The 23,774-nt window shown below is 34.1% G+C and overlaps 1 protein-coding gene across 1 annotated transcript in view; it reads left to right on the top strand.

Annotated features, from left to right (window-relative positions):
- The window catches only part of LOC108301579 (eyes shut homolog), a 1,388,593-nt gene that overhangs the window by 146,902 nt on the left and 1,217,917 nt on the right, over positions 1 to 23,774 (top strand). The window lies entirely within an intron of this gene.

Genomic DNA, 23,774 nt, shown 5'->3' with positions numbered 1-23,774 from the left:
GAAATTCTGAGAAGATGTTTATGTCTTTTGTCCACTTCTTAATGGAGTTGTTTTCTACTTGTTGAATAAATTCCTTACAGATTCAGTGTATTAGACCTTTGTTGGATGTAGAGGTTTTGAGTATTTTTTCCTATTCTGTCACTTGTCTGTTTACTCTGTTCATAGCTTCCTTTGCTATACAGAAGTTATTTAGTTTAATCTCAACTTGTCAATTTTTGGTTTTGTTGCAATGGTTTTTGAGGACTTAGTCATAAATTATTTTTTTAAAGCTGATGTCCAAAATGGTGTTTTCTGGGTTTTCTTCTAGGATTCTTATAGTCAGAAGTCTTATATTTAAATATTTAATCCATCTTGGATTAATTTTTTGTATGTAGTAAAAGGTAAGGATCCAGTTCCTGTCCTGTGCATATGGATAGCCAATGATCCCAGTTCCCTTTATTGAAGTGTGTCCTTCCCCCACATTGCTTATTTGTGTTGATTTGTCAAATATTAGATGGCTGTCAGTTTTTTGGTTTATTTCTAGGTTTGCTATTCTGTTTTACTGATCCATGTGTCTGTTGTTGTTGTTTTACTAGTACCATGCTGCCATGCTGTTTTGGTTACTGTAGACTTACAGTGTAATTTGAAATTAGATAACATGATGCCTCCAGCTTTTTTTTTTCTTCTCTAAGATTGTGTTGGTTATTCAGCCTCTTTTTTGGTTTCATATACATTTTAGGATAGTTTTTCTCTAATTCTGTGAAAAATGGCATTGGTAGGTTGATAGGTTGAATCGGTGCATTGCTTTGGGCATTATGGCCATTTTAATGATATGGAGTCTTCCAAGCCACGAACACAGCATATTTTTCCATTTGTTTATATCATTACTGATTTATTTTAGCACTTTTTTGGAGTTCTCGGTTAGATGTATTTCTCGGTTTTTGTTGGGGTGTGTGTGAGTGTGCTCTATTGTAAATGGGATTGCATATTGTAAATGGATTCTTGATTTGGCTCTCAGCTTGAATGTTACTGGTGCATAGAAGTGTTACTGATTTTTATAAACTGATTTTGTATTCTGAAACTTTACTGAAATTATTTAACAGTTTCAGGAGTCTTTTGGTGGAGTCTTCAGCATTTTCTAGGTCTGGAATCGTATCATCAGTGAAGAGTGTTAGTTCGACGACTCCTATTTCTATTTTAATGCCTTTAATTTCTTTCTCTTTCCTGATATCTCTGGCTTAGACTTCCTGTAGGAGTTGTGAGACTGGGCTTGTTCCAGCCTTCCAGGGGAATGCTTGTAGATTTTGCCCATTCAGTATTATGTTGGCTGTGAGTTTATCATGCATGGCTCTTATTATTTTGAGATATGTTTCTTAGACCCCTACTCTCTTTAGGGTTTTTAACATGATGTTGAATTTTGTAGAAGAATTTTTCACTTCTATTGGGATCATCATGTGGTTCTTGTTTTTAACCTGTGTATGGGGTGAATCACATTTATTGATTTGTGTATGTTGAAGCAACCTTGTATCCAGAAATGAAGCTTACTCAGTAAATTAACTTTTTCATGTGCTGCCATATTTGGTTTCCTACTATTTTGTGGAAGATTTTTGCATCTGTGATCACAAGGTGTATTGGCCTGTAGTTTTCTTTTGTGTTGTATCTTTGCCAGGTTTTGGTATCTGGACAATACTGGCATCATAGAATGAGTTAGGGAGAAGTTCCTTATTGATTTTTTTGGGAATAGTTACAGTAGAATGGGTACCAGCTCTTCTTTTTACATCTGGTAAAAATTTAGCATGTATTCATCTTGTCTGGGGCTTTATTTTGTTGATAGTTTTTTTTTTTCTGATTCAGTTTCAAAATTTGGCATTTACGGGATTTAAATTTCTTCCTCATTCAATCTTTGGGAGGTTGTGTTTTACCAGTTATTTATCCATTTCTTTTAGCTTTTCTAGTTTATGTGTATGGAGGTATTCATAAGGGCCCCTCAGAATATTTCTACTTCTGTCGGATCAGTTGTAATGTCAACTTTGTCATCTCTGATTGTACTTATTTGAGTCTTCTTTTTTTCTTTGTTAATGTAGCTAGTGGTTTATCTTGTTTATACTTTCAAAAACCCAACTTTTGCTTAAACGGACTCTTTCCATGGATTTTGGGGTCTTAGTTTTGTTCAGTTTTGCTTTGACTTTAGTTATTTTCTTTTGCTAGGTTTGGAATTAGTTTGCTCTTGTGTTTCTGCTTTTCCAAGTATGATATTAGATTATTAATTTGAGATCTTTCTAACATTTTAAGACACATATTTAACAAGTGGCCAATGAACATATGAAAAAATTCTGAATGTCACTAATCATGAGAGAAATGCAAATCAAAAGCACAGTGAAATAATAACTCACACAAATCAGCATTGCTATTTTCAAAATGTTGAAAAAGCAAGAGATTCTCATGAGGCAATAGAGAAAAGAGCATGTTTAAACACTGTTATTCAGAATGTAAATTAGTTCAGCTACTATGGAGAACAGTTTGGAGTTTTCTCAAAAACTCACAACAGAACTGCCATTTCATCCAGCAATCCCATTACTGGGCATATATCCAAAAGAAAATAAATCATTCTACCAAGAAGATACATACACTCATATAGTCATTTCAGCACTACTCACCACAGCAAAGACATAGAACTAACCTAGGTTCCTATCAACATTGAATTGCATAAAGGAAATGTGGTCCATATACACCATGGACTGCTATGCAGCCATAAAGAACAAAATCATGATTTTTGCAGCGACATGGATTCTGCGTGAAGCTATTATCTAGGTGAATTAATATAGAAACAGAAAACCAAATATCACATGTTCTCACTTCTAAGAGGTAGCTAAACCCTGGGTACTCATGGACATAAAGATGGCAATGATAAACACTGGAGACTTCCAAAGAGGAAAGCGGAGGAGGTAAGTACGGATTGAAAACCTGACTGTTGGGTACTATGCTCACTACCTGGTTGGTGGGATCACTTGTACCCCAAACCCCTGCATCATGCAATATATTCATGTAACAGTTGCACATGTACTCCCTGAATCTAAAATAAAACTTGAAGTTATTTTTTTAAAAAAATGATGAAACACACAAAAAAAGAAATTCTCTGTAGTTACTATTATTCCAAAAGCTTAATAACCAAATATATATTGGTAAATAATTTATATGTGTGTGTGGTGGAGTCTCACTCTGTTGCCCAGGCTGGAATGCAGAGGTGTGATCTTGGCTCACTGCAGCCTCCACCTCCTGGGCTCAAGTGATTCTCCTGGCTCAACTTCATAAGTAGCTGGGATTACAGCTGCCTGCCACCATGCCTGGCTAATTTTTGAATTTGTAGTAGAGATGGGGTTTCATCATGTTAGTCAGGCTGGTCTCTAACTCCTAATCTCAAGTGATCTGCCCACCTCGGCCACCCAAATTGCTGGGATTACAGACATAAGCCACCATGCCCATCCCTTGGTAAATAATTTTTAATCCTGTATTTGTTTGGTATACATTGCATCTCTCATGTAGATGGATAATCAAGTATATTATAACTAAATCGTTTGCATGTTCAGAAGGAGATTAATTGCATACAAATGTACTCAGATAACTGTTTTCCAGAGGAAATTGTTAAAATTATTTCAGAATGTCCTCCAAAATAAATCATACATTCTCTTTTGCCTTGTGATTAAGGTTGAGAATTCTGGATTATCTCATGCCTGTAAAACTTTTCAAAATGTTTCTAAATTTTTGCTGATTAAAGTGGGTTATAATGTGCAGACTATTCTGCATTAGACAGTTTGCTTTATTGAAAAGAATTCAGAATAGCTGGCAATAATGGGATAGATACTAGGTGACAAAAAGGAAGATAAATGAATAATTTTGGTAACATAGAAAAACTCACAATGCCAATAGTTAGGATTAGTTAAAAATATAGAAAAATATAAAGAACAAGATATTTTTCGTGACTTTAGCAATAACTAAAGTTGATGTATGAACACAAATTGATATTAATAACCTTTCCAACTGTGTAGTAGGAGAAATAAACTTTTGATAAACCAAAAAATAATCTTCATTGTTAACTATATTTTATTTTTCTTACATCAACTAATTGTAAACTATAATACATAAATTTTCTAGTATTTCTTTCATTGAGACTCATATATCCTTTCTTTAGCATTTAGCTCTTCCTATAATTTCTTAAAATAACTTGGGTATGTGCGAATTGATGTTGTTGGCAGTCACCAAACACCACTGGGAACAGAACTGAGGTTGAAAAAGTTGAGTTTTGGCCAGATGCATTGTCTCAGGCCTGAAATCCCAGCACTTTGGGAGGCCGAGGCAGGCAGATCATGAGGTCAGGAGTTCAATACCAACCTAACCAATGTGATGAAACCCTATCTCTACTAAAAATGCAAAAAAATTAACTGGGTGTGGTGGAACAAGCCTGTAATCCCAGCTACTCAGGAGACTAAGACAGAAGAATCGCTCGAACCCAGGAGGCGGAGGTTGCAGTGAGCTGAGATCGTCCCAGTGCACTCCAGCCTGGGTGACAGAGAGACTCCAACTCAAAAAAAAAAAAAAAAAAAAAAAAAAAAAAAAAAAGTTGGGTTTGGAACTCATTGCCACAAGGGACAAAACACATCATGTAGACATCTAAATAAAAGGATATTAAAAAGAACTTACAGACTTGAGCTTGTTACATGTATTTATTTTGGGGGAGAGTTTTAAAAGTATGGTTTTGCTCTAGTTAAGTTATCAAGATGTGAGCAGAATCTTATTTGGTTTGTAATAAGTCTTACCTAGAGGGATGGAGGTAAAGACAAGAGAGGGGTGAAAACCAGCATTTTTAAAGGAGGTAGCATTTGCTTGCATTAGCCATGACCGGGGGCTGTTTTGTTAGTTTTTTGGTTTGGGTGATGTTCGTGTTTTTATCTCTATTTAATATGACTATAATGTAGTCTAGTTTTTATGCTCTCTTATTTTCATAGAGTAACATTGTGTAATACTGATGTTCTATGAAATAGCCTATTGAAATGTTCATCAGAAAAACAGACCTAGCTCTAAACGTACATTATAGCATGTGGCTAGCTTTTGAATAGCCTAGTTATCAGAGGCTACTTTGAGCCTTCCCAAAACAATGTCTTATACATATCAGTTATATGTGTGTGTATGTGTGTGTCTGTATGTTCGTGTATGAAATATATCACTTATCTTTGTCCACCTATTTGTTTAAAATATTCTTACACATCTAACAAAATGAGATGACCAAAATATTAATTCATTTTTCAACATGGTATTAATTTTATTTAAATAAAAGTATTGCATTTGATATAGTAGTCTTAAAGATTGAAAATAAAATAAACAACATCTAAAAGCTTAATTTAAAATACTTTATTTTAATATTCATGATACATAATCAGTCTTTCTAGATAACCCTGACATGCCTTATTGTTAACTCCTAGTGATTAAAATCTATGTAGGTTTCAGAAGATTTTGTCGCCTAAATTAAGACAAACTCTTAGTCATTTCATCATTCCCAAGATTTTTGATATATTATTTTCATATTTTCTATATTATTTGTTTTATTTTTTTCTGGATATAAAATTTATAGTCCTGTTGAAGCAGATTTTCTGAATGTACTTCTTTGTGATTATAATGTATTAATATGAACATTATATTCATGTTGGCTTTACTAGATTGTTGAGAGAAAAGAGGAGTCATTAAATATGCTATTAATGAAATGAGCATAATGTGCATATTCCATATGTTACATATAAATAGGATGAGTTACTATTTAGGAATTTCCTTACCCAGTTATTTTTCTAAATAATGAATTTATTGAGACATAATTAACATGCTATGCAATTCACCCTTTTAAGTATACAATTCAGTACAATAGGCCCCCTTTATTATCCCAAGGGAGATATGTTCCAAGACCCCCAGTGGATGTCTGAAACTCACAGCTAGCACCAAACTCTATACAAAGTAACATATATCCCTTAACTTACAATGGGGTTATGTTCTGATAAACCCATTGCAAATTGAAAAAAAATATTGTAAGTCAAGAATGTATTTAAAAGTATTTAATATACTTAACTTACTGAATATTATAGCTTATCCTAGCCTTCCTTAAACATGCGCAGAACTCACATTAACTTACCGTAGAGCAAACCACAAACCCTAGTGTATACTAAATTGTCGAATATCTCATGTAATTTATTGAATACTCCACTGAAAGCAAAAAAACAGTGATTGTAAGGACACTTGAAGTACAGTTTCTACTGAATATGAATTGCTTTCATCTCATTGTGAAGACAAAATATCATGTCAAACCAGTTGGGGACCATCTATATCTAAAATTTGGTTTTTTTCTATATATTACTATGGTAAAGTTGAAATATAAAATAGTCTCATTGCAAGATTAACAATAACTACTAATTAAGCAGAAAAATTATAACAACATACATAATAAAAGTATGTCAGTGTGGTCTCTCTCTCTCTCAAAATATCTTATTGTACTGTATTCACCTGTTTTTAGAGCATAGTTGGCTGCTGGTAACTGAAACCAGAAAGTAAAACCACGAATAAGGAAAGAACTTCTATAGATTTAGTATAGTCATAGAGAGGTACAATGATCACCACTATCTAATTTTAGAATACTTTTATTATTCCAAAAGAAACTCATGCCATTAGCATAGCCTCTCCCCATTTCCTTTTTCTCTCTTAAAACTTCCAAACAACTTTCTGTCTCTAGGATGTGTCTGTTCTGGACATTTTACATAACTAGAATCATGCAATATACGTTTTTTTGTGACTAATTGGTTTCATTTAGCATATATTTTTCAAGATTTATGTCATAGCAGGTATAAGTACTTGGTTGCTTTTTTACGGCCAGATAACATTACATCGTAAAGTTAGAGCAAATTTGTTTATTTTTCAGGTGATAAACATGTTGATTATTTCGACTTTTTTGACGATAATGAATAATGCTGTTATAAACATTTATGTGCAATATATGTCCAGATGTTTATTTTCAATTCTTTTGCATATAAAACTACGAGTACAATTGCTGAATCATAGAGTAACTCTACGCTTAACTTTTAGAGGAACTTCCAAACTCTTTTCGAAAGTGAATGTACTATTTTTGCAATAACACCAGCAGTGTATGACAGTGTTAATTTCTCCACACCTTGCCAATATTTGTTGATATTTGTCTTTTTAGCCCTTTTAGTGGGTGTGAAGTGGTATGTCAATACACATTTGGTTTTCATTTCCCTAAGCAATAATGTTGCTTATCTTAAGATGTGCTCTGTGAACCTGTGTGTCTCTTTTTTGGAGGTTCTCCGCATATCATTTGCTCACTTGATAATTGAGTTATGTACCTTTTATTTTAGTTGTAAGGAATTTTGTATATTTTGGATTCAAGTCTCTTGTCAAATATGATTTGCAAATATTTTCTTCCATTACGTAAATTTTCTTTTTCTTCATGGTGCCCTTTGAGGCAAAACCAATTTTAATTTTGAGGACAACCAATTGACTTACTATCTTTTGCCAGTTTTGCTTTCCGTATCATAGCTAAGAAATTGTTGTCTAACTCAAGATTACAATAATTTTATTCGTGTATTTTCTTCTAGAAACACATTTTTAGCTCTTATTTTGAGATATAATCCATTTTGATTTAGTTAATTTGTGTGTGTGCGGTGTGAGGTAAGTATCCAACCTCATTCTTCTACACATGAATATCCAGGTGTCTCGGGATAATTTCTTAAAAATACTATTCTTTCCATATTAAGTTATCGTGGTGCCTTTATTTAAAATCAATTAGGCAAACGTAAGAATTTATGGGCTCTCTGTTCTATTTATCTTTATTCTAATACCGCATTCTCTTATTATAACTTTTAGTAAGTTTGAATTCTGGAAGTATGGATCCAGCTTATTTTTCTGTTTTAAGATTCCTTGTTTAAACTGTGATCTTTGTACTTCCATATGGATTTTAATATAAGCTTGTTACTTTCTGAAGAAAATGGCAGCCATAACTTTGATAGGGATTTCATTGAATCTTCTTTAATTAATTTCAATAATATTTTATAGTTTTCAATGTATATTTGTACTTCTTAAAATGTAGTCTTAAAAATTTGAATTTTTTATGTTATTAGAAATGGAAGTGTCTTAATGCCATTTTCACATTGCTCTTTTCTAGTGTATAGAAACACCACTGATTTTTGTATATTGATTTTGCAATGCTGGTAAATGTATTTATTAGTTATAATAATTTATTGTGTCTTCCTTGAGATTTTTAATATGTGATTATAGAGATAATTTTGTTCCTACCTTTCCAGTTTTGATACATTTTTTTCCTGCTTTATGTTTAATTATCCTGTCAACTTTGAATACAATATTGGATAGAAGTGACAGACTACATATCTTTGTCTTGTCTCTGAGCTTAAAAGAAAATCAAACAGTGTTTTACCATAAAGTATGACCTTAGTTATGGATATTTGATGGGACACTTTACCAGATTTTGGACATTCCCTTCTGTTTCTGGTTTGTGGAGTGTTTTGTTTGTTATTTTTATAAAAAATTGTTGAATTTTTTCAAATGCTACCACTGAAGTTACTTATATGTATAATTTTTCTCATATTCTCCTAATATGATATATTGTATTCAGTGATTTTCTAATTTTAAAACCAACTTTGCATTTCTAATACATGTCCCAATTGGTCATAATGTGTATTTCTTTGTATATTTTGCTGAATTCCATTTGCTAGTACTTGGTGAAGGAATTTGGGTTCTGTATGCCTAAGACATATTGACCTGCATTTTTTAAAATTTTGTATGATATCTTTGACTGGATTTAGTATCTGGGTAGTATTTGCCACATATAACATGTTAAGAATTGTCACCTTTTATTTTAGAACAGTTGCAGAAGAATTTTTCATTATTCTATAAACATTTGGTAAAATTCACTGGTAAAGCAATCTACTCATATGCTTATTTTATGGAAAACATTTTTATTACTAAATCAGTCTCTGCTTATTGTAAGTTTATTGATATGCCATACTTCTTTTTGAGTTAGTTTCAGTAGTTTTTGTCTTTCTAGAAAGTTATCTATTTCATTTAGGCTGTAGAATTGGTTGGCATGTAATTGTCTGGTATTCTCTTTGAATCCTTTTTTATTTTTGGAAGAGTGTCATATTTTCTCCTCTTTCATTTCTGATTCTCACAATCTGGGTCTTCTCTATTTGTTCTTGTTCAACCTAGTTAGTGGTTTTTCAATTTTGGAAAGTACCAGTTTTAAATTTCAGTGTTTTATTCTATTGCTTTTTGCTTCTGTGTTTCATTAATTTATGTTTTAATTTTCATTATGACCTCTTTCCTCTTGCTATGAATTTAGTTTTCACTCTTGAATACAAAGTGTATCTCTTACAGATAGTAGATAGTTGAATAATATTTTTATTAAATTCATTCTGCTATTATTTGTCCTTTGGTAGGAATGTTTACTCAATTTACATTTATTATAATTACTGATAAGGTAGAGTTTACATCTGCTATTCTGCTATTTGTTTGTCACTGTCCTTTCTTCTTTTGCTCCTGCATTCCTCCGTTATTACCTTATTTTGTATTAAATAGATATTTTATCTGATACACCACTGTAATTCCCGTTACATATTAGTATTTTAAAAATACTTTTTAATGGTTGCCCTATAGATTACAAGTAACTTCTTAAGATAAAACAATTAAATAGCATTAATAGCAAATTAATTTTAATAATGTGCAAAATATTGCTCCACTATTGCTCCCTTTTTTTCTATTCCCTTGTTTCATTATTGTGATACAAATTATTCCTTATATATTATAAGCCTATCACAAACTATTATAATTATGGCTTTGTGCTTCATCTTTTAAATCATATAAAAAGAGAAAAGAGTTATGAACAAAATATATTTATACTGGTTTTAATATTTACTAATATAGTTACCATTACTGGATCTCATTTATTTTTATGTGTGAATAATTAAGATTCTATAGTTTTTCTTCATTTTAATATAAAGGACTGTACTATTTTTTATACGTCAGTGTGCTAGTTATGAATTCTCCCAGTTCTTGTTTATCTGAAAATCTCTTAATTTCTGCTTTCTTTTTTCTTTTTTTTTGTTTGACTGGGTCTTGCTGTGTTGCCCAGGCTGCTGTCCAATGGCGCGGTCTAGGCTCACTGCAACCTTCGCCTCCCAGGTTCAAGCGATTCTCCTGCCAGGTTGGTTTCAAACCCCTGACTTCATTATCCACCCAGTGGAGCTTCCCAAAATGTTGGGAATACAGGAGTGAGACACCATACCTGGCCAGAAACAATTAACTTAAGTAATTTATCTTTATGTTAACCACTCTTTCTTCTCTAAAAGCAAGTCTGCTGCTGTGCTGTTCTTGTAATTTTTTTCCAATAACTTCTTTTTTTTAATATTCCTTAACTTCTAGGATACATGTGCAGAATGCGCAGGTTTGTTACATAAATATACACATGCCATGGTGGTTTGCTGCACCCATCAACCCACCATCTACATTAGGTAGTTCTCCTAATGTGTTATCTCCCCTAGCCCCCAACCTCCAGTAGGCTCCAGCGTGTGATGTTCCCGGCCCTGTGTCCATGTGTTCTCATTTTTCCACTCCCACTTATGAGTGAGAACATGTGGTGTTTGGTTTTCTGTTCCTGTGTCAGTTTGCTGAGAATGATGGCTTCTGGCTTCATCCATGTCCCTGCAAAGGACATGAATTCATCCTTATTTATGGCAGCATAGTATTTCATGGTGTATATGTGCCACATTTTCTTTATCCAGTCTATCATTGATGGGCATTAGGGTTGGTTCCAAGTCTTTGCTATTGTGAATAGTGCTGCAGTAAACATATGTAGATGTGTCTTTATAGTAGAATGTTTTATAATCCTTTGGATATATACCCAGTAATGGGATTGCTGGGTCAAATGGTATTTCTATTTCCAGATCCTTCAAGAATCACCACACTGTATTTCACAATGTTTAAACTAATTTACACTCCCACCAACAGTGTAAAATCTTTTCTCTTTTTCTACATCTTCACCAGCATCTGTTGCTTTTGACTTTTTAATTATCTCTATTCTAACTGGTGTGAGATGATATCTCATTGTAGTTTTGATTTGCATTTCTCTAATGACCAGTGATGACAGTCCTTTTTTCATTTGTTTGTTAGCTGCCTAAATGTCTTCTTTTGAGAAATGTCTGTTCATAATCTTCACCCACTTTTTGATGGAGGAGTTTGCTTTTTTCTTGAAAATTTGCTTTTCAGTTTTTATAATTTTTAACTCTGGAATTTCTGTATTTGTTTTTGTATTTTATTAGTGTCTTTTATTCCTATTATTTGGTAAGACATCAATTTCCTATTTTACTTAATTATTTAGTTTCTCTTTCAACACGTTTAATAGCTGACTTAGTTTTTATTGACTGGTTTTATTTTTTTGCATGGCCTATATCTTTCTGTCTTTTTCTTATAATATTTTTTGGTAACTTGATATGTTAAATAATATAACTTTGCATATCTGGAAATCAAATCCTGTTCTTTCCCAGTAGCTAATGTTTTGTTTTTTGTTGTTTCTACTATTTGTCTAGTATTTTACTAGGATTGTTCTTTGCCATGTGTGGCCATTGAAGTCTCTGCTTGATTAACTTAGTGATCAGCTAAAATGAATAATTTGACAGAGATTTTTCTTAGATTTTTTGAACTAAAATTTCTCTCAGCCTTTACTGAAGGACTTTGTGTGTATGTTGAGACATATCTTCAACACTCAGTCAGGCAGTTTACAACTCTACTTTATTCTTCACTTCTTGCATGCATGGAACCTCAAGGTTAGTCAGAGATCAGAGATTAGGGCTATTTATATCTTTCTTAGGCCTGTGCATAGACTTGCACGCTGTTATGCTTTCTAGATTTTAGGACTTTTTTGTAGCTTTCAAATACTTCTAGGTACGTTTAATTCCTGAGTTTTTAAATCTTTAATTATATTGGTCAACCTGTAGTTGGCCTCAACTGGAATAATTGCCTTAAACACTGCAATATTAAACAATTGTCATTGATTGTTTCTAACAAATTCTCTAGATATATGGCTTTATATAAGAGTGAATTTTTAGTAAGGTCAATTAAAATCAGTCCCTGAGAATGGAGCTTTTCGGAGGGTTGTCAAACCAATGAAATAGTGGCATTCCTTGGGAAGGGTCTTTTAAGTCAATTTCATACCTGTACTGTGTCCTCCACTGGCTATTAGTTTGCTGGTTTCTCAGCTGCCATAATTGCAATGCTGTTGGATTTCAAGTCCGTTCAAGAGCTGGGGAGAGAGGGATGGTTGCTTACAACCACAAAGCTAATTCAGCTTATGAGATTCAATCATTGTTTTGAATAAACACTGAGATTTTCAAATCTTTAGTTAATTTACATATTTCTGAAACAGCTTATTTCAACTACATTTATCAATGTACATGTTTCTTTTATGGAAGAGTTTTTCAGTAGTTTTTCCTCTGCTATTATAGAAATGATTCTGTCAAATTATATTTTATATTTCTCTTAATGGGGAGAAGGAGAATAAATATGGCTTCTATAATCATAGTGTCTGCATGTTAAGTTTGGTTCTGTCTTTAAAGGTTGGTGTGAATTGGAATAAGTAAGTTTATGTTACATTTGCAAGATTCCAGTTTCCGTATCTAGAAAGCAGAATCAACAGTAACGTCTCATAGGGTTATGTTGATAAATAATATTCTGTCGACAAGGTTTTAGATAAGTTTTTGATATATAGTTCACATTAAATATTATTCATTTTTATTTAAAATTATTGTTATTTATTTTATAAATGATGAATCTTTTTAATATATAGATATAAACTAATTCCATTTTATGTATTTATATATATGACAAATAAAGAACACTAAAAAGAGATTAATCATCCCTTTATAATTATGAAAAACTTTATTTAGTTAAGGCTGAAGGCTCTCTGTACCCTTCCCAGAAATTTCCACTGATCAAAAATTTACAAAGTCTCAATGAAGAATACATGAATATACTATGTGAAGAGTCATTCTAAGGAAATCTTATGAAAATTGTAAAGCAGAGTCTTAAATTTTATGCTATGTGAAGAAAATTATATACCATAATGAAAGCTTAAAATTACATACTTTAACAGATCAAATTAGAATTGCATTTCATGGACTATATGTTTATATTCTTTGAGAAAAAAATTAGATAAATGAACGTTTGATGGAATATCAGATCTCTTTAGGTGATTTATGTGTCCTAAGAAACTGAACTACCTACATGTGCTCATCTCTCTAAACAACTGGAGTTAACATAGTTTAGGGTTTACACAGTTTCAAGACATTAAAAAGCAAATTGGGCTAGGGATGTAATTTGAATGCTGACTGCAACCTGCCTTCTGCTATTCCTGGCACAGTTTAAAATTTAACTGCCTTCTTTATTTCTGATTTTTCTTCCCCCAAAGCAGAGTCAACAGCTTTAGCTACAGATGGGGCTCTGTATGGCTGTTATTGGACCCAGATGCCACACTCTGGAGCATGTTTTGCCAACAGCATCTGGCTTTTTGCTGCTTGTGCAGTTGGCATTTGTGTTGGTGCTTTGGCCTGCTTTTCTATGGACACTACAAAGCAGACTTTCAGACAACATGAAGGTTTGCTCCCAACTGACTAAGAATTTTTTTTCTCAGTTTATATTTTATGAGTATTTATACTAGATGCCTTACATCATAAAGCACTATGCATTAACAATTTTCATGTTTAAAAATTTTTAGTGGATATAATAACTGAAAAAGTCTGAAATTTAATAAGTAAAAATTTATGCTGATTTATGTGTGTTTTAACACATCAAATAAAAACTATGAAAATTTTGATGTGTTACCAGAGATTTGGTTTGCTTTTTTTTTTTTTTTTTTAAGTCTTAAGTGCTAATATAAAAGCAAAGGCATGACAAAATTTTAGTTCAGGCAACAGCAATCTATCATTCAGTATCTATCTTTAAGAGTTAAAAGATTTTTTTCTTCAGAAAAACCAGATGTTTGAACAAATTATATGTGGGTAGGTAGATCTTTCATCCCCTTATTGTATAGCTAAACTGTAGTTTACAGATACAGCATAATGGACACAGGGAATTTTTAATATTTTATAATTATAACCTGTTATTTGGGGAATTAATTATATATGCCTCTCTACATATGTATGCATGCATATTTGCAGAATGAATTACTAGAAGGGTAATTCCTGGATCAAAGTTTCTGCATTCAATATTTGAGTAGTTTTTATCAAATTATCTTTTAGACAGATTCAGTAAATTCACACAAGTAATTAAAGCAATTATCTCTAGCAGACACAATTTATATCATTTTTTTCTTGAGCACATCTCTTAAATTTTATTTATGTTCACTTTATATGAAAGAACTAAAACTTAAATATTTTCAGTAATTTATGTAGAAATCACTGTTAAAAACTAGTAAATCTAAATAGCCAAGCAAGATAGGTATGACTGCACACCCATGGTTTAAGATCATTATCATCTTATCCTACTTATAATGTATGATTAGGCATATGTTGCCAGTGATGACATATGTTGATATGTATGATATCTCTCAGTTCCCACAGTTCAACAAATTTGTGAAAGACTAAATAATTATTATTTTCTCACTGGAAAAGTTGAAACCTCATGTAGTTCAAATTTTATCAAAAAAGAGTAACTCAGGAGTTAAGTATATATTATTTTTGACAGCTAAAATACATCCTATTACCAATTATAACTGTACAAATAGGCCTTAGAACTCACTAAGTAAAATTGCTTTTTGATAACAGTAGCACAAAGGAAGAAAAGGGGAAATCACAGTGTCTTGTTGTAAGGCTATTATGTTTTACGTGAAGTGGCATATTATTTGAAGACAGGCAGTGATAAGCAGAGGAGGTATTAAAGACCTTATTTTGAAAGAATAAATGAACTATCTTATTTCATTAAAACTGAATGGAAAGAATGGAGAAAGCGACAGTTTTATCAGGCACCATAGTAATTGTAAAAACTCCCTGCATACCTTCCGTGTATTACTTTGCTGGGATAGTCTTTGGCATTCCTTGGTTTCTGAAGAGCCACCCTGATCTCGGCCTTCATTTTAAGTAGTTTTCTTTCCTGTGTGAGTGCCTCTGTGTCAAAATTTCCCACCTTCTTAAAGGACAGTGGTCCTATTGAATTAATTTCAACCCTAATGAATTTATTTTCATTTGAATATAACTGTAAAGGCTCTATTTTCAAAAGAGGCCACATTTTGAGATCCTGGTGATTAGGAATTCAAGATTTTTGGGGAGATACAGTTCAACCCCTAACAACCTCTTATGTATTCTGAGTGCAGATATGAAAACGTATCTTATGGCCAGTGAAGCCCAGAGCTTATAATTTAGCACTGCCATTCACCGAATCTTTAAATGTTATTAACAAAACTGTATAGAAACATATTCAGAGATAATTTTTATTTTTTAGAAGAATATTTAGAAAAAATTATTTAGTATTAGACTATCTCATTATTTCAAGTAGAACCATAATACCAATTTCACATTAAAAGTGATGCCTTATTATTTGTCAATTAAAAATAAACTAAATTTTTAAAAATAAAAATGGAGTTTTAAAAAGTGCTATATTTAGAAATAGGTTTTGCTTGTTTCCTTCTCTTTTAACATTTGTTTTCAAAAATGATGAATTGTTTTAATGCCAAGTCCTAGAAACTAAAATTTCGGAAAAATGTAAAAACATAACCCCATGAAAAAAACAAAACAAAACCAGAATGATGCAGACATATTCAGACGTGGCTCAGCAGAAATGAATTGAAAGCCATCGGTTGTTGTGTTTCAGATTCAATGTTGCATGGGAGGGCAATGACTATAACAAGCACAAAATGTAAAATTTAGGATTATGGTATTTGCGAGTAAACTTATTATTTTTTATTGAACTTTGGAAGAAAGGTAATCATTTGGAAACAGAAGAAACATGTACATTACAATATTATTTACTGCAAAATCTGTATTTTCTTTGTTTGAAAGGTGGTTAATCAAAATTTGATATTAGGGTTTTGAAAAACTTTGATATAATTAAGGAACTGCATTTTTCTCAGGTTTTGAAGTTCTTTTTCCCTTGCTGTTTCTTCCTATAGGAAAGGAAGGGGAAGTTTTTAGAGAAACAGACTTTTCATAAGGTATTCAATAGCTCTGGGACATTTTTTATTGTGATTATACATAATTAAATGTAAAGATTTTACATATACAGTTAAAGAAGTTTTGACAGTTGTACTTGTGTAACTTCCACCAAACCCAAAATACGAACTTATTCATCACCCTGAAGAGTTTTCTTATGCCCCATTCACAGTTCATTTCCACCCTTTACATCCTGCTGTTTGTTGGGCTTTTGAAAATTTTCCTTTTGTAATAATTTCGGATAAACAATTCTCAAAACATGAATGCATTTTTTTCAGCATGAGAAATATTTAAATGTAAATTAAAGTATTATGTTTGTCTTATTAAAGGGGTTTTATAGAAACTTTTAAATTTGAATCTTATTATAACTGTGGCCAAATGATATACTGATATTATTTATGTTTCTTATATGAGGATATAGAAAATTATACAGATCAGTTGGCCCTTCCAGTGACATGTTATTAGCAGCGGAGGTATAGAATTTAGGACTTCTTACACCAGCACCCTTAAGATTTTACATTTTTTTTAACTGTCACCTGTAATTCCTTGCCAAATCAGGGATGAAAGAGTTGTTCAATACAATGGTTTTTCTTATACTGGGGAGTTTTGACATAAGCTTAATGGTGGTAAGTTTTATTTCTGTTTTATTTCTGTATTTATTATTCTAAATTGTTTCAATTTATATAACTGATCATGTAAGTAATTAATAACTTTTCTTAGTGTAAGTAATATTTTGTATTCCTAGTTTTATTTAGAGTTATTTCTTTTCTTGTAGAGGACTTTCTTCACAGATGAATGTTGTTTTTCTAAAAAAATCTGTGGGTATTTCCAATGCATGCTCTGAGAACTATCAGCTTGCAAAATGATAAGTAAGCTGACAAACAAAAAGAGCTCACATGAAAATAAGAAATCCATTTTATGTGTTTCACCTAGATCCGTGTCTAGAGCACATTATTCAAGCTAATAACCATTTTTTCCCACACAAAGTTAGCATGTTACATTTTTCCTTCAATTTTCATGCAGAATTGATTTAAAAGATGTGCATTTGAACCTTTCTATACCTCTTGCAAGGCCATACATCAAAACATGGTTCATTATGTTTCCCAATGTCCTATACTAAAAAATTCAGCCATAAAATTCTTCCTTGACTTCAGAATGAGAAAGTAAAACTGCTTTATTTTGTAAAACAATTATTAAATTTCACCTATATAGTGTTTATATTTACTCTTGCTTTTCATAGTAAATCACAATTAACATATGTCTTCATATAGGAATTCTTTACAGATACCTAAATTTTAGGATCCGTCTCTTTTTTCAAAGTTTTTAAACTCTTTCTTTCCCAAGATGGCTAATTAGAGGTTTTGTTAGTATACCTCATTCACTTGGAAATAACATAGTTGTGTGTAAAGATTCACACTGTGAACTTCTGTGCAAAAAGTAACATGGGAGATCAACGTAAGAGTGAAAGAAAACTGGGTACTTAGAAAAAAAATGCAGGTGACAACTCATGTGGCAGGCTCCAGCAGAAAATTGTGAGTGAATCCTCAGTGCATGTGATGGAGAGTGATTGCCTCCATGATACACATTCCCACTAGGAACCTGGGCAATCCAGCCTATGAAGGAGCTCCTTGTCCCAACCAAACCCTGGATTTAACTGGGTAAGCAATCGAGTGACTATTAGCAGTAACAGATCTAGAAATTATCTGGTCGGGTGCCGTGGCTAATGCCTGTAATCCCAACACTTTGGGAGTCCGAGATGGGCGGATCACCTGACATCAGGAGTTCAGGACCAGCCTGGCCAAGATGGTGAAACCCTATCTCAAGTAAAATTAGAAAAATTAACTGGGCGCGGTGACGTGAGTTGCCTGTAGTCACAGTAACTTGGGAAGCTAAGGCAGGAGAATTGCTTGAACCCAAGAGGTGGAGGTTGTAGTAAGCCGAGATCACACCACTGTGCCACAGCCTGGGTGACAAAGTTTTTTTTTTCTTATCTCAAAAAATATATATATATATAAATATATATTTATATATTTATATATATTTATATATAAAATATATATTTTTTATATATAAATATATAAATATATATTTATATATAAAATATATAAATATATATTATATATATAAATATGTAAATATATATTTATATATAAAATATATATATTATATATAAATATGTAAATATTATTTATATATATATATATAAATATATATATATAAATATATATATATAATATAAAATATATATATATAATATAAATATATATATATAAATATATATATATAATATAAAATATATATATATATATATATATATTCTGCGTGTACTCCTAGAACTGGGCATCAATAGAATGAGGCCATCCTGTATGCTAGCTCATAGAGAGCTGTGTGGAAACCTACCGGCCAGCACAAGTGTCAGTTTCTGGTTTGGAGTGTCTATGGCCAGAGATTTACGATCTTGTGTAGGGGGAGAAGCCCCTGGGGCCAGAACTGAGAGGGAAATGTGGTATATCCTCCAGCCACAGGGAAGGTGCTTGGGTGCTCCCTTTTCTCAGGATCTGAGTGGGTGTGGTTTGGACCCCAGCAGAGAGTTTTGTGGCCTAGGATAGGTCTGTGGTCTGAAGGCAAACCAGGAGTGCTTTGGCTAACCATTCTAACTTGCCGCCAGAGTCAGGCTATAAGAGGGAGCCCTGCTAGGTTGGGAGTATGAGAGCACAGCGGGTCTCACTAACACTTGCTAACCTGTAAAGCCTGAGCTGCCTCTCATTCCCCATCCTTGGTTTTAGACACAGCAATGATTGTTCTGCTCCTCACTGGGAAGTTTTTCCAGGGGCCTGAGAACAGACCCTGAACCCTACTGGGGCTGGTGCTTGCACCCACCATTATGGACCCACATGCAGGCTCACTTGGCCCAGTTCCCAGCTGCGCTGTCTCCGCCCTCAGAGGCAAAGTGTGGGACCAGGACCACTGAATGTTTTACAACCCAACCCATCACCTGGGAACCTGAGAACTTCCTGTAGATAACAAAGGTGTAGATGAGAGACCATCTAGACCAGATGAGACCATCTTTCTTACAGTGACCATGGCAGCTGGCTCTCACCTGTAAGCACCACCTTCTGGCCTTAAGATTATCTGCACAGCCCACTTCAATATCTGCCACAGGTTCACAGCATTTGGAAACATTACAAGCTTCACAGAATCTCTGCTACCACTTTTATTCACACCACCCTTGCTCATTAGGAGATCTTGGGCCTGCTGACACACCAGACATATCACTACCACCACAAGCATTTAAGAAAGCCACCATACAAAGATTATGTATAACCAAAGAAATCAAACAGAATCTATGCCACTGATATGGTTTGACTATGTCCGAATCTATACCTCAACTTGAATTGTATCTCTCAAAATTCTCACATGTGAGAGGGACCAAGGGGGAGGTAATTGATCATGGGGCCTGGTATTTCCCATGCTATTCTTGTTCTAGTATTTAAATCACACTAGATCTGGTAAGTTTATCAGGGGTTTCCACGTTTACTCCTTTGTCATTTTTGTCTTGGCACTACCATGTAAGAAGTGCATTTTACCTCTCACCATAATTCTGAGGCCTCTTCAGCCATGTGGAACTGTAAGTTCAATTAATCCTCTTTTTCATCCCAGTTTCAGATATGTCTATCACCAGCATGAAAATGAACTAATACAGTAAACAGTACCAGTAGAGTGTGACAATGCTGAATAGATACCCAAAAATGTGGAAGCAACCTTGGAGCTGGGTAACTGGCAGAGGTTGGAACAGTTTGGAGGGCTCAGAAGAAGACAGGAAAATGTGGGAAATTTTGAACTTCCTAGAGACTTGTTGAATGGCTTTGCCCAAAATGCTGATAGCAATATGGGCAGACCATGCTGCCATGGTCTCAGATGGAGATGAGGAACTTATTGGGAAACTAGAGCAAAGGTGACTCTTTTTATGTTTTAGCAAAGAGACTTCTGTCATTTTGCCCATGCTTTATAGATTTGTGGAACTTTGAAATTGAGAAAGATGATTTAGAGTATCTGACAGAAGAAATTTGTAAGCCACAAGGTATTCAAGAGGTGAGTTGGGTACTGTTAAAGGCATTAAGTTTTATAAGGGAAGCAGAGCATAAAAGTTGGAAAATTTGTAGCCCAACTGTGCAATAGAAAAGAAAAATCCTTTTTTGGGGAGAAATTCAACCTGACTGCAGAAATTTGCATTAGTTGCAAGGAGCCTGATGTTAATGCCTAAGACCATGGAACAGTGTCTCCAGAGATGTCAGAGGCCTTCACAGCAGCCCCTCCCATCACAGACCTGGAGTCCCAGGGTCCCCATACTATGTGCAGCCTAGGGATTTTGTGCCGTGTGTCCCAGACACTCCAGCCAATGTACAGCTGGACCAACATACAGCTTGGGCTGTGGCTTCAGAAGGTAGAAGCCCCAAGCCTTGGCAGCTTCCACATGGTGTTGAGCCTCCAGGGCACAGAAATCAGAATTGAGGTTTGGGACCTCCACTTAGATTTCAGAAGATGTATGTGAACGCCTGGGTGTCCAGACAAAACTTGCTGCAGGGTGTGGTTCTCATGGAGAACCTCTGCTAGGGAAGTATGATGGGAAATGTGGAGTCAGAGACCCCATGCAGAGTCTGTACTTGGGGACCACCTAGTGGAGCTGTAAGAAGAGGGCTACTGTCCTCCAGTTCCCAGGCTGGTGAATCTACTGACAGCTTGTCCCTTGTGCCTGGAAAAGCCACAGACACTCAACACCAGCCTGTGAAAGCAGCCAGGAAGGAGGCCATACCCTGCAAAACCACAAGGGTGGAGCTGCCCAACATCATGAGAACCATGGCCTGGTTGTGAGAGATGAAGTCAAAGGAGATCATTTTGGATCTTTAAAATTTGACTACCCTGCTGGATTTTGAACTTTCATGGGTCCTGTAACCCCTTTGTTTTGTCCAGTTTTTCCCATTTGGAACAGCTGTATTTAACCAATGCCTGTACCCCAACTGTATCTAGGAAGTAACTAGGTGGTTTTGATTTTACAGACTCACAGGCAGAAGGGACTTGCCTTGTCTCAGATGAGACTTTGGGCTGTGGACTTTTGGGTTAATGGTGAAATGAGTTAAGACTTTGGGGGACTGTTAGGAAGGCATGATTGGTTTTGAAATGTGAGGACATGAGATTTGGAGGGGCCATAGGTGAAATGATATGGTTGGTTGTGTCCCCACTCAAATCTCTACTTGAATTGTATCTCCTAGAATTCCCTTGTGTTATGGAAGGGACCCAGCAGGAGGTAATTGAATCTTGGAGGCCGATCTTTCCCGTGCTATTCTCGTGATAATGATTAAGCCTCAAGACATCTGACGGGTTGATCAGGGGTTTTTGCTTTTGCTTCTTCCTTGTTTTTCTTTTGCCACTGCCTCCTGCCATGGTTTTGAGGACTCCCCAGCCATGTGGAACTGTAAGTCCAATTAAACCTATTTTTTTCTCAGTCTTGAGTGTATCTTTATCAGCAGCATGAAAACAGATTAATATAGCCACTCAACATACCTAGAAGCAAAGCCAAATGAGTTTAGTCAACATACATCATAGGCACATCCTCACAAAAAGCAAAGTGTCACCCCAACAAAAGTAAGAATAAGAAGTATTTCTCCAGTTCAGACAAAAATCAGCAAAGTAATACTGGATCCTGAATCCTAAACAAAATGAAATGTTGAAATGCCAGATAAAGAATTCAAAGCAGGTCTCTTGCTCCAGCCATAGCTTGGGGTCGATCTCCACTCCTCTGTGTCTTCTACTCAAGGAGACCCAGATGACTGTCATAATCTCTGTTGCCTTGTGACCTGAAGGTACTGGGATATCCATAGCCAAGATGCCAGGACACCCTAGAAGCTAAAGGATGAGTTAGGGAATACATCTAAAGGGGTGTTGGCTCAAATGATAGACTAGAAGAAGTGCATATGCACTGCTATCATAGAGAGGAATCAAAAGGGCCAGTGAATACTGGCTTTCAAATTAATCTCTATTTTTCCTGGAATTTTACCATTGGATTTCCTCTCATTTTATTTACTGATTTATATCCTGAGTCTTATATATCTCCTTAAATTTTTTTGTATAATAATATTTATACTAGCTTTATACTTGTCTTAAAATTATCTGGCTGTAATTTTAATATGTTTGGTAAAGTAATGCTTATATAAGAATCTGGCTATTTTCGCGTTCATTTATTTTTACATTTACATTTGCACACACACACACAACAGTCTATTTTGTACTGATTCCTTTTTAAGTTTTTTTTTTTTTTTAACTTTAAAATTAGTTCTTGAAAACCTGAGTATTTGCGGGAGCCCATGTGAGTAAAGACAATGTCCTTGTCAAAGAGAAACAAGTTTCTCTGGCTCAGAGTAAAACAATGTATGATACTGGTTTTTGAATTGCTTATATTTGAACACTTGTACACACGTGCATGTGTATGCATGTCAGAGAGAGAGGTGGGGCAGAGGGAGAACCAATATATTTTTCTTCACCCCAGTGAATAATGGTAGCATCAGGAACTGCTTATTTTCCTTCATGAGCCCTCAAGGTTTCATGTCTCTGAAATTCCAAATTCTGCCAGTGTCTTTTCTTCTGCCCCTAACACTCTTTGATGAGAAATTGGCCCAGCTTTATGTTACAAGCCAGTTTTTTTTTTTTAATTTTTTAATTAGTTTCCTATTCTGAGGACGACGATTTTTGTGCCATTTCTGCGAGCTTACTCCAGCAGCAGGCACCTGCTCTTCGTAGCTGCTCTTATCTTGGTCCTTTTACAATATTTGTCATCTCATTTTCTTTAGAGCTTCGGCTTGGGATTATTGATAACTGTTTTATTGAGGATGAAGTTTTATTTTCTGTTTCTAATTTTCTTTGTCACATTGAATTAGATTCAGAGAGATACAGGCACTGGTGACTTTATTTCATACTTCACAAAGATAAATCTCTTCTACTTTGAATTTATCCTTTCTCTCTGTGAGTTTCAAGTTCTGGCTTAGTGATCTTTTAAAAGGCTTTTCGAATATCACTTGGACTCTGGATTGACTAAGTGCCAGGAAGAGTCTCATCAAGGAGCAGGATCATAGACATAAAACTTCCCACATAACTCCTGTGAGACAGGTGGCCCTTTAGCAAAAAGAATTTGTTTTTTGCTTCTCTTTCCTTCCTTCCTTTTTTCTCTTATCTCTGCTATCCTTAATTATTTCTATAGTTCCATTCTAAAAAAATAAGTAAAAGAAAATTTGGGTGTTACTTAAACTTTTAAGGAAGGAGATGTATAATTTTTAATTTTAACAAAATAATGGGTTTATAACTTCTGTATGTGCAAAGATACATTAGTGCTCATTTTCAATAGGTTTATTTTTGCATATTTTTACATTGGCTAACTGAATTTATGTTACGTTTCAGAATTAATGGTGTTATATGCATGTAGTCTAGAACTAAAAATGTCTGATTTGTAATTAAAGTACATATTTCTAATACATGTTACTC

This window comes from Cebus imitator, unplaced genomic scaffold, assembly GCF_001604975.1.
Source record: "Cebus imitator isolate Cc_AM_T3 unplaced genomic scaffold, Cebus_imitator-1.0 Scaffold36, whole genome shotgun sequence".
Classification (NCBI taxonomy): domain Eukaryota; kingdom Metazoa; phylum Chordata; class Mammalia; order Primates; family Cebidae; genus Cebus; species Cebus imitator.
This window is presented reverse-complemented; position numbering and strand designations above follow the sequence as displayed.